The sequence below is a fragment of the Equus caballus genome, chromosome 3 (genome assembly GCF_041296265.1).
Source record: "Equus caballus isolate H_3958 breed thoroughbred chromosome 3, TB-T2T, whole genome shotgun sequence".
Lineage (NCBI taxonomy): Eukaryota > Metazoa > Chordata > Mammalia > Perissodactyla > Equidae > Equus > Equus caballus.
Window position 1 is genome coordinate 85,262,383 of NC_091686.1, and position 8,776 is coordinate 85,271,158.

Genomic DNA, 8,776 nt, shown 5'->3' on the forward strand with positions numbered 1-8,776 from the left:
ACTTTGTTTCCCTTTTCAAGTGTTCAAGTACTTTATAAACCTCATACATATACGCAAATGTACTTATTTAGCCCTTATTTCACCATGTGAAGTGCTAACAAATTTAAGAGGAACAGTTGTGAAATGAGAGTACAGTCATTGGAATGTTAGAAAACGTCTATTGGAAGGTAGAGTCTTATTTCGTCAACTGGCACGAGTGATTTCAAGATGTGTTAAGCCACACAATATTGGGTTAAAGGATATGAAGCTTTCCTGCTTCCATATGTAAGGTTGGTAGGATGAAAAGTCATAGAAAATAGCAAAATTACTAATGATGGACACACAGGCATTTATTATTTGAAAATTAAATTATTTTGAAGGAAAAAAATCCTCTTTTCATCATTATGCAACGAATGGAGCACAAGATACATTGGTTGCCAAAAGAGTTTATTAGCCAGCTCAGAAGGCTTATCAGACGTTTTAGCAATTCATTGAATTATTTATCAACATTTACCAAGACTCAATGAAAGATGCCACAAGAGAAGGGCCATTGTAATCAATTCTGTTAGAATTAAGAGTGAGCCTTTGAATGATGTTTGTTGTAGTGATGAATGAGTTGAACACCTGAACCTACAAATAGAATTAAAATACCTCTCCAAAAGACATTGTTTTTAAGTGTTTTTGTTTGCAAATTGATGCCATTTTAGAAGTTTTGGTTTAATGAATGAAAAACATCAAAACTGAAGTATTGTTATGCAAAATATCTTGTATTAAAGTTTAACTCACAAAATTTTAGTATTCACCAGTGGATCTTGCCTGTTGTAATTATTAATGTCATGTTTTCATGGTGATTTCCTGCTTCTACGTTTATTAATTGGAATTCTACTGTAAGGAAGATTTGTTATTTCAGTCATTTCTATCAGTATGAACTCATGGGTGTTTATTCATTGATCTTTGGTGGTTATCTAATACCGTCATTTATACTGTTCCTCAAATTCTCCCAGCTTTGGCCTCTGAGAGCTCTTTGAAGTTGGCTCCTGCGTCCTTTTGACTTACTCCCATCCTTTGTTTTGTTTTTAACAATTCCTTCCTTTCTGGTACTTCAAGATGCTCCAGCCTCATCTTGTATTTTTCCTGTCTAGCCCTAGAACCAGTCATTTTTCCAAGGAACCATGGTTCCTTGTACTGATAATATTATTTGGAAACCAAGATCTGGGCATCAGATGTCCTCATTGCTACTGCTACTATCACTGCTAGGCTCCCTTGGTGGACAAAGCTAGGAAATATATCTGTATATTAATCCATGTATATCTAGACATATTACAATAAATGAGTTCATACTCACATCTCCCGCTTGGCACCACAGGGTTCATTCTAACCTCACCTCCGCCCTTGCTTGTTTGTAACTTCTTTCTCTGACAATGAGAAACCTGTCTCCTGTTATCTAGAAATTACTTATTTGCTAAACTCTATGTGTAAACTAGTCACATAAAGTTGTTACAGAATTGCTAACCTGTACTCCTATGAGAAACAAATTAACCAACTAGAATACGGTGTTTGCATTTTTGTCTTTAGCTTTACAGTATCAAAGCAAAACAATGTATTCAAAAGTTAGATCTGCTCCTAGTTTTACTTTTATAAAAAGACAATTTATACCTTGTCAGGAAAATATCCTGCAAGAATTGATATTTAAAATTTTTATGTTTTTCTGAAACAATGAAATATATTTTATATATATCTATGTATATATAAACCTATTTAAGAGTTTATCCATCATTGGAATCTAGATAATCTGGTACAAAATGGAAGTGAGCAAGAAAACCACTTAAATTGTTACCGAAAGGGGGCTCGTCTGCTCACTGCAAGATATGCCAATGGTCAGGAGGCAAGGTGGTAGGAGAGAAGGGACTTTATTACAGCTTGCTAGCAAGAGGGAAGATGGCTGACTCATGTTCAAAAGAACCATCTCCCAGACAGCCTACAGGCCAGTTATATATCCGGCTGGTCTCTGGGTGGGGCCGACATCTGGTCCCAGTTCCTGATAGTCCTTTGTTTTACTGGATATGCATCAGAATGGGAGCAACCACATACCCTAATCTTTCAGTTGTCATTGATGATGGCTATCAGTATAGGCTCTGTGCCGGGGGTGTCATCACATTCCCAAGGAACTCAAAAGAACAAAGTTATCATCTTAAAGCAGCTGGGAGGAGCCACAAAATCTACAGAGCTGTTTGGGCTAGTTAGAGGTCATTTAAAGTTGCAATATGGTTTCTTTTCTACAATATGGCTTCCCTTATGTCAACCTTGTATTGAGCTGGTATCAAAATCACTGAAAGGAAATGGGATAAGTTCCTCACTCAACTTTCACGTTACATAGATGGACTACTGGAGAACAGATAGTTTTTATTCTTCTGATCGTTACACTGTGACTTTAAAGAAAATAGAGTATGTAAGTGTAGCTATCAACCAGCAGTCAGTACTACTGCAAAGGAATATTTCAGGAGGAGCAATTGCATGATTACCTTACAACAGTTCTGCAGCATGTGACTTTCAAATCTAGAGATCTGCAAAACCAAAGGGTAAGAAAAGAAAATGCCCATTCAATAGAAAATCATGATGTATAGTAAATTACAACTGGGGGAAATGTGTATAATAAAAATTGTTACGGGAAATTGTGGATGATTTTCTCAATTTTCTAAACTCCATACCTTAGGATTTAATCATTCATTTCTGAGGGAGATCTTTGTGGTGACATAAAAATTCTTTTTTTTGAAGATTGGCACCTGAGCTAACAACTGCTGCCAATCTTTTTCTTCTTCTTCTTCCCAAAGGTCCCCAGTACATAGTTGTATATTCTAGTAGGCCCTTCTGGTTGTGCTATGTGCTAACTCGGCCCCAGGGCTGGCCCCAATAATTCTTTATATTGATTGTGATGGTGGTTACATGAATCTGCACATGATGACACATAGAATCTATGGAACACTGGAACACACATAGCAATGTCAACTTTCTGCTTTTAGTATTGTTCCATAGTTACCTCCACTGGGGACTCCAGGTGAGGAGTACGTGGAATCTCTCTGTATTATCTTTGCAACTTCCTGTGAATCTATAATTCAGAATAAAAAGGTTTTAAAACATGTTAAAGCCTCAGAGCAACATACATATATGTGTATGATCAAACCTAGTTTTTTAAAAATGGGTTTCTTCTGGGGCCGGCCCCGTGGCCGAGTGGTTAAGTTCCCGTGCTGCACTTCGGTGGCCCAGGGTTTCACTGGTTTGGATCCTGGGCGTGGACCTGGCACCGCTCTTCAGGCCATGCTGAGGTGACGTCCCACATAGCAGAACCAGAGGCACTCACAACTAAAATATACAACTATATACTGGGGGGATTTGGGGAGAAAAAGTAGGAAAAAAAAAAAAAGATTGATCACAGTTGTTAGCTCAGGTGCCAGTCTTTAAAAAAAAAGAAAAAAGAAAAAAATGGGTTTCTTCTGTATTGTGGTCACATTAAACTGTCCTTCAGAAAGACTGAAGCAATTGGGCCATGTATAATGGGACATTTAAAACTTCATTCTCTTTGGCTGAGTAATTTCACTGGGAGTGTATCTTAAGGAAATTACCTTTTTCATACCTTCTGTCTTTCTAATAAAGAATTTCTACAAAGATATTCAAAGAATCTTAGCTTATAATAAAATTCAATATTGCTAACATTCTTTTATCTCTTACCTTTTTTCCCCTCGGCTTTACTCACATGGCCAGGTTCCCACTCTAGTTGAACTCCCGCTGCCCACCTACTCCCGGCTTGCACCTGCACTGGAGCATTGCTGAACTGTAATACCTAAATGTGCTGCCAGGTCTCACATTGGGTTTACGGTCACAAATCCAAGATTGGCACCATACATTGCCTGATAATTCTATAGTTTCTACTCTCCTAAATGACTGTCATACTTCTCCTTTTTCCTCAGAATAGTCTTATACTCCCCCCTCACACACATCCAATCTCATCTGATGACCTCGCCTCATACTACATTGAGAAGTAGAAGCGATTAGACAGGCAGTCTGTTATCTTCTCACCAATCTACCCCTGTTGGTACCTACACTCTGCCATCCCTCAGTTTCAATGAAGTGACCTTGAATCTATCAATGTCTACACCTCACATTCTTCCTTCACCCCTCTCCATTGAAGCTTCTGTTCACCAGTGAGACTGTTCTCCTCAAGGACACTGATGACCTCCATCCTGCCAAATTAATGGTCCTTCCAGGTTCTTGACAGATTTCTCAGTGCCATGCTTAATAGTTGGCCACTCCCTCTTTCCAAAGACCTTCTTCAATCAGGCTGTGATGGTTAATTTTGTGTGTCAACTTGACTGGGCCTTGGGTTGCCCAGACATTTGGTCAAACATTATTCTGGATGTTTCTGTTTTGGGTAATAAGATTAACACTTAAACCAATAGACTGACTAAAGCAGATTTTGCTCCCTAATGTGGGTGGGCCTCACAATCAGTCGAAGGCCTAAATAGAACAAAAAGACTGACTCTCCCACAAATAAGAGAATGCCTCCTGCCCAACTGCCTTCAAACTGGGACATCCACTTCTTTCCCCACCTTAAGACTTGAACTTAAACACCAGCTCTTCCTTGGTCTTGAGTCTGCTGGTCTTCAGATGGGAACTACTCCTTCCGCTCTCTTGGGTCTCCAGTTTGCCAACTCACCATGCAGATCTTGGGGCTTGCCAGTCTCTTTAATCATGTGTGCCAGTTCCTTATAATAAAATCTCTGTGTGTGTATAAAGATATATATATTAGATTAATATTGATATAAATTGTCAATATTATGTATTAATATATAGATATGTATTAGGTATATGTATATTAAAATACATATTTTATATACATTATTAAAATATATTTTAAATACATATATAAAAATATATAAGTATAAAATCTCCTATTGGTTCCATTTCCCTGGAGAACCCTGACTAATACACACTCCTGGGTTTTTTCCTCCTCTACTAGGTACTCCTTGGCCAGGTTCTCCTCTGTTTCATCTCTCAATGTTGGCATGTTCTGGGGCTGGTTCTAGGCCCCCTGCTACTCTCTGTCTGCATAATAACCCCACCAGTGTCCTAATCCAGGCCCTGTGGATTTAAATAGTATCTATGTGCTGATGATTCCCACATCTGTATCTCCAACCGCGATTTCTCCACTCAACCCTAAACTCATGTATTCGTACTTATTTGTCATCGCCACTTGCATGTTTCATAGGCATGTCGACTTCAGCATGGCCAAAGCTTAATGCTCAGTTCTCTGCCCAAACCTGCTCAGCCTTCTGTTTTCCTTCCTTAGTAAATAATGACACTACCCAGCCAGTGCTCGTGCCAAAAGTCAGATGGCCTTCCACTGTTCCTTTCTTTCCCGTTCCTTCTGCCCAACACGTGCAATCCATCAGCCCATCAGCAGGTTCTTTCAGCTCAGTTGCCATGATGTAATCCAAACGCCTGTCAGCATCAGTCTAGTTCAAACCACTGTTTGCTCTAGCCTGGCCTGCTGCACTGGGCCTGCTGCACTGCCCTCTTAACTGTGCTGTGTCTAAACTGTCCCCCTAAAGTTCATCCTTTGTGCTTTAGGCACAGGAGGCATAGATATATTTCACATGATCCCTTGCTGAAACGACTCCAGGGCTTCAACCCCAATAAGAATAAAATCTACACTCTTCCCCTGGCCTGTGAGGCCCCGTGTGATGAGATGCTCTAATCTTGTCTTGGGACCTTTGCTCCAGTTGCTCCCTCAGCCTGCAGTGCTCACCCTGTCCCCAGCGTCAGTAGCTCGAGTTCTTGTCGCTGAGGTCTCAGTTCAGATATTGTCTTAAGAGGCTTCCCTTATCTGAGCTCCCGATCTGAAGAAGCACTTCTGGCACATTCGCTGCCCAGTGTTCCCCTTTCCACTAGAACGAATGAGGGATAGTGAGAGCTGGAGCCATCAGAGAGCGCGGGCGTTAAAGGGAGTAGGAACCCTGGAATGAGAATGAAAGTGATCCTTTTGTTCTTTTGTAATCCTGCTCGTTTTTATCAAGTTGATTTCTTAATTATTCACTTATTTACTCATCCACTCATGCAACAAACATTAGTTGAGTACTTTCCATGTGCTAGCCAACATTCTCGGTTCTGGACACACACCAGTGAACCAGACAGATGTAAGGTTTGCATTCTATCAAGAGAAGAAGACACTACACAAACCAAAAAATCACACTTCGAAAAATGCTATAGTAAAATAAAAAGAGTGATGTGAGGGGCCGGCCGGGTGGCACAGCGGTTAAGTGCACACGTTCCGCTTTGGCGGCCCAGGGTTCACTAGTTGGGATCCTCGGTGCCGACATGGCACCGCTTGAAAAGTCATGCTGTGGTAGGCGTCCCACATATAAAGTAGAGGAAGATGGGCACAGGTGTGAGCTCAGGGCCAGTCTTCCTCAGCAAAAAGAGGAGGATTGCCAGCAGATGTTAGCTCAGGGCTAATCTTCCTCAAAAAAAAAAAAAAAAGAGTGATGTGATTGTGAGTAGCCAGCAGGGTACCGTATAGGCAGCAGAGCAATTAAGTGAAGTCTTGGATAAGCTACTTTCTGACAGTATATTGGGATTTTTACATACCTTTGCTGGGATTCAGTTTCCTTACTATAAAAGGGGATAAAAGAATTTATCTCATTGGGTTCTTGTGAGATCATATGAGATTTGCATGTAAAGTGTCAGAAAGTGCCCGACATACAGAAAAACACTTAATAAGTGTTAGTTTTTATTATTACTTTAAAGTGGGGACTCAGATAAGGTTTCTTGGAGGAAAAAACATTTCAGGTGAGATCTAAAGGACAAGAAGGACCCAGCCTCGTGAAGAGCATTCTGGGCAGAGGACACAGCTGGTACAAAGGCGTAGGTGGGATCCAGCATGGGGCAGTTCAATGACTAATGTACTAGGGGGCTTTGGGGAGAAGAAGAAGAAAAAAGAAGAGGGGCAACAGTTATTAGCTCAGAGCCAATCTTAAAAAAACAAAAGAATATGCTAGATGTGGTATATATATAAAATGGAATACTGCTCAGCCATAAAAAAATTGATGAAATCTGACCATTGGTGACAACAGGGATGGACCTTGAGGGTATTCTGCTAAGTGAAATAAGTCAGAGGGAGAAAGTCATTCATAAATAGAAGGTTAAAACTACAACAATCAATCACATAGAGACAGAGAGTTGATTTGGATTGGCGGTTACCAGAGGGGAAGGGGGGAGAGAGGAGGGTAAAAGGGATGATAGGGCACATGTGTGTGGTGATGGATTGTAATTAGTCTTTGGGTGGTGAACATGATGTAATCTACACAGAAATCAAAATATAATGATGTACACCTGAAATTTGTATAATGTTATAAACCAGTTACCACAATAAAAAAATGAAAATACCCCAAAACAAACAAAAAGAGAAGAGTATGCTATAGCTCTCCATTTATACAATTCCTTTTTCAAAAGACTCCCAGTAATAAAGTTAAAAGCTAGCACTGAAATGGGACTTACGAAGAGGCAGGAACTGATCTCAGCACTTTAATTTTTTTTCTTTTTTTGAGGAAGATTAGCCCTGAGCTAACATCTGCTGGCAATCCTCCTCTTTTTGTTGAGGAAGACTGGCCCTGAGCTCACATCTGTGCCCATCTTCCTCTACTTTATACTTCCTCTACATTCCTCAGGGATGCCTGCCACAGCATGGCTTGCCAAGTGGTGCCATGTCCACATCTGGGATCCGAACCAGCAAACCCCGGGCAGTTGAAGCTGAACGTGCGAACTTAACCTCTCTGGCTCTGGGCTGGCCCGGCCTTGCTCCTATCAGAGACAAGAAGAATATATTTAAATATATAAAAATAAACTTTCATGCAATTAGATGTAATAATGAAACTCTAGACACATTTTCTTTAATTTCAGGTCTAAAAATTAACTCCCACTAACACAATTATTTAATATTGCTTTGGAAATTTCATGCTAATGTAGTTATACATGAAAAGAGAAAAGCACCATTACTTGCAGGTAATGCAGTTGATATTCCTAGAAAATCCAAAGGACTCAGGTAAAAAAAATTCCTGGAGATGTAAAAATAGGTTAATGGAAAAAGATAAAAGTCAATAGGATGCTTGTATAAGCAGTGATAACCAGCTGAAAAATAAGAGATTCAATTTAAAACAGCTGCAAAAATATAAAATACTTAAAATAATAAAAGATACTTATTCGTTTAGTTATAAAACATATTGGTTAGTGCTTCAGAGAATGGCCTGTAGAGCAAGCTGATGGTGCTAATCCTGGCTTCCACCCTTAGTAGCTGTGAGAACTTGGGAAGTTATTTAACCTTTCTGTGCCTTAGTTTATCCATTTGTAAAATGGAGATAATAACAGTGCCTACCTCATAGAGTTGGAAAGATTATAGGAGTCAAAAATTAAAGTGCTGGGGCCCCACTCCCAGGTAATCTGATGTAATTGGTCTGGGGTGCAGCATGGGCACGGGGAATTTTTTTAAACACCCCAGGTATTCCTAATGTATGGTCAATTTTTATAAACAGTAATTTAGGGAAGACCTGTTTCTTATACTGTGCAAATTCTGGTTAATAGGTTTATATAGCCTACTAGTAAAATATGCCACTGTGTATACCGATGTTCATAGCAGCATTATTCACAATAGCCAAAAGACGGAAACAACTCAGTGTCCACTGATGCATGTGAGTGGATAAACAAAATGTGGTATATGCATACAATGGAAAATTTTGTTGTAAAGGCC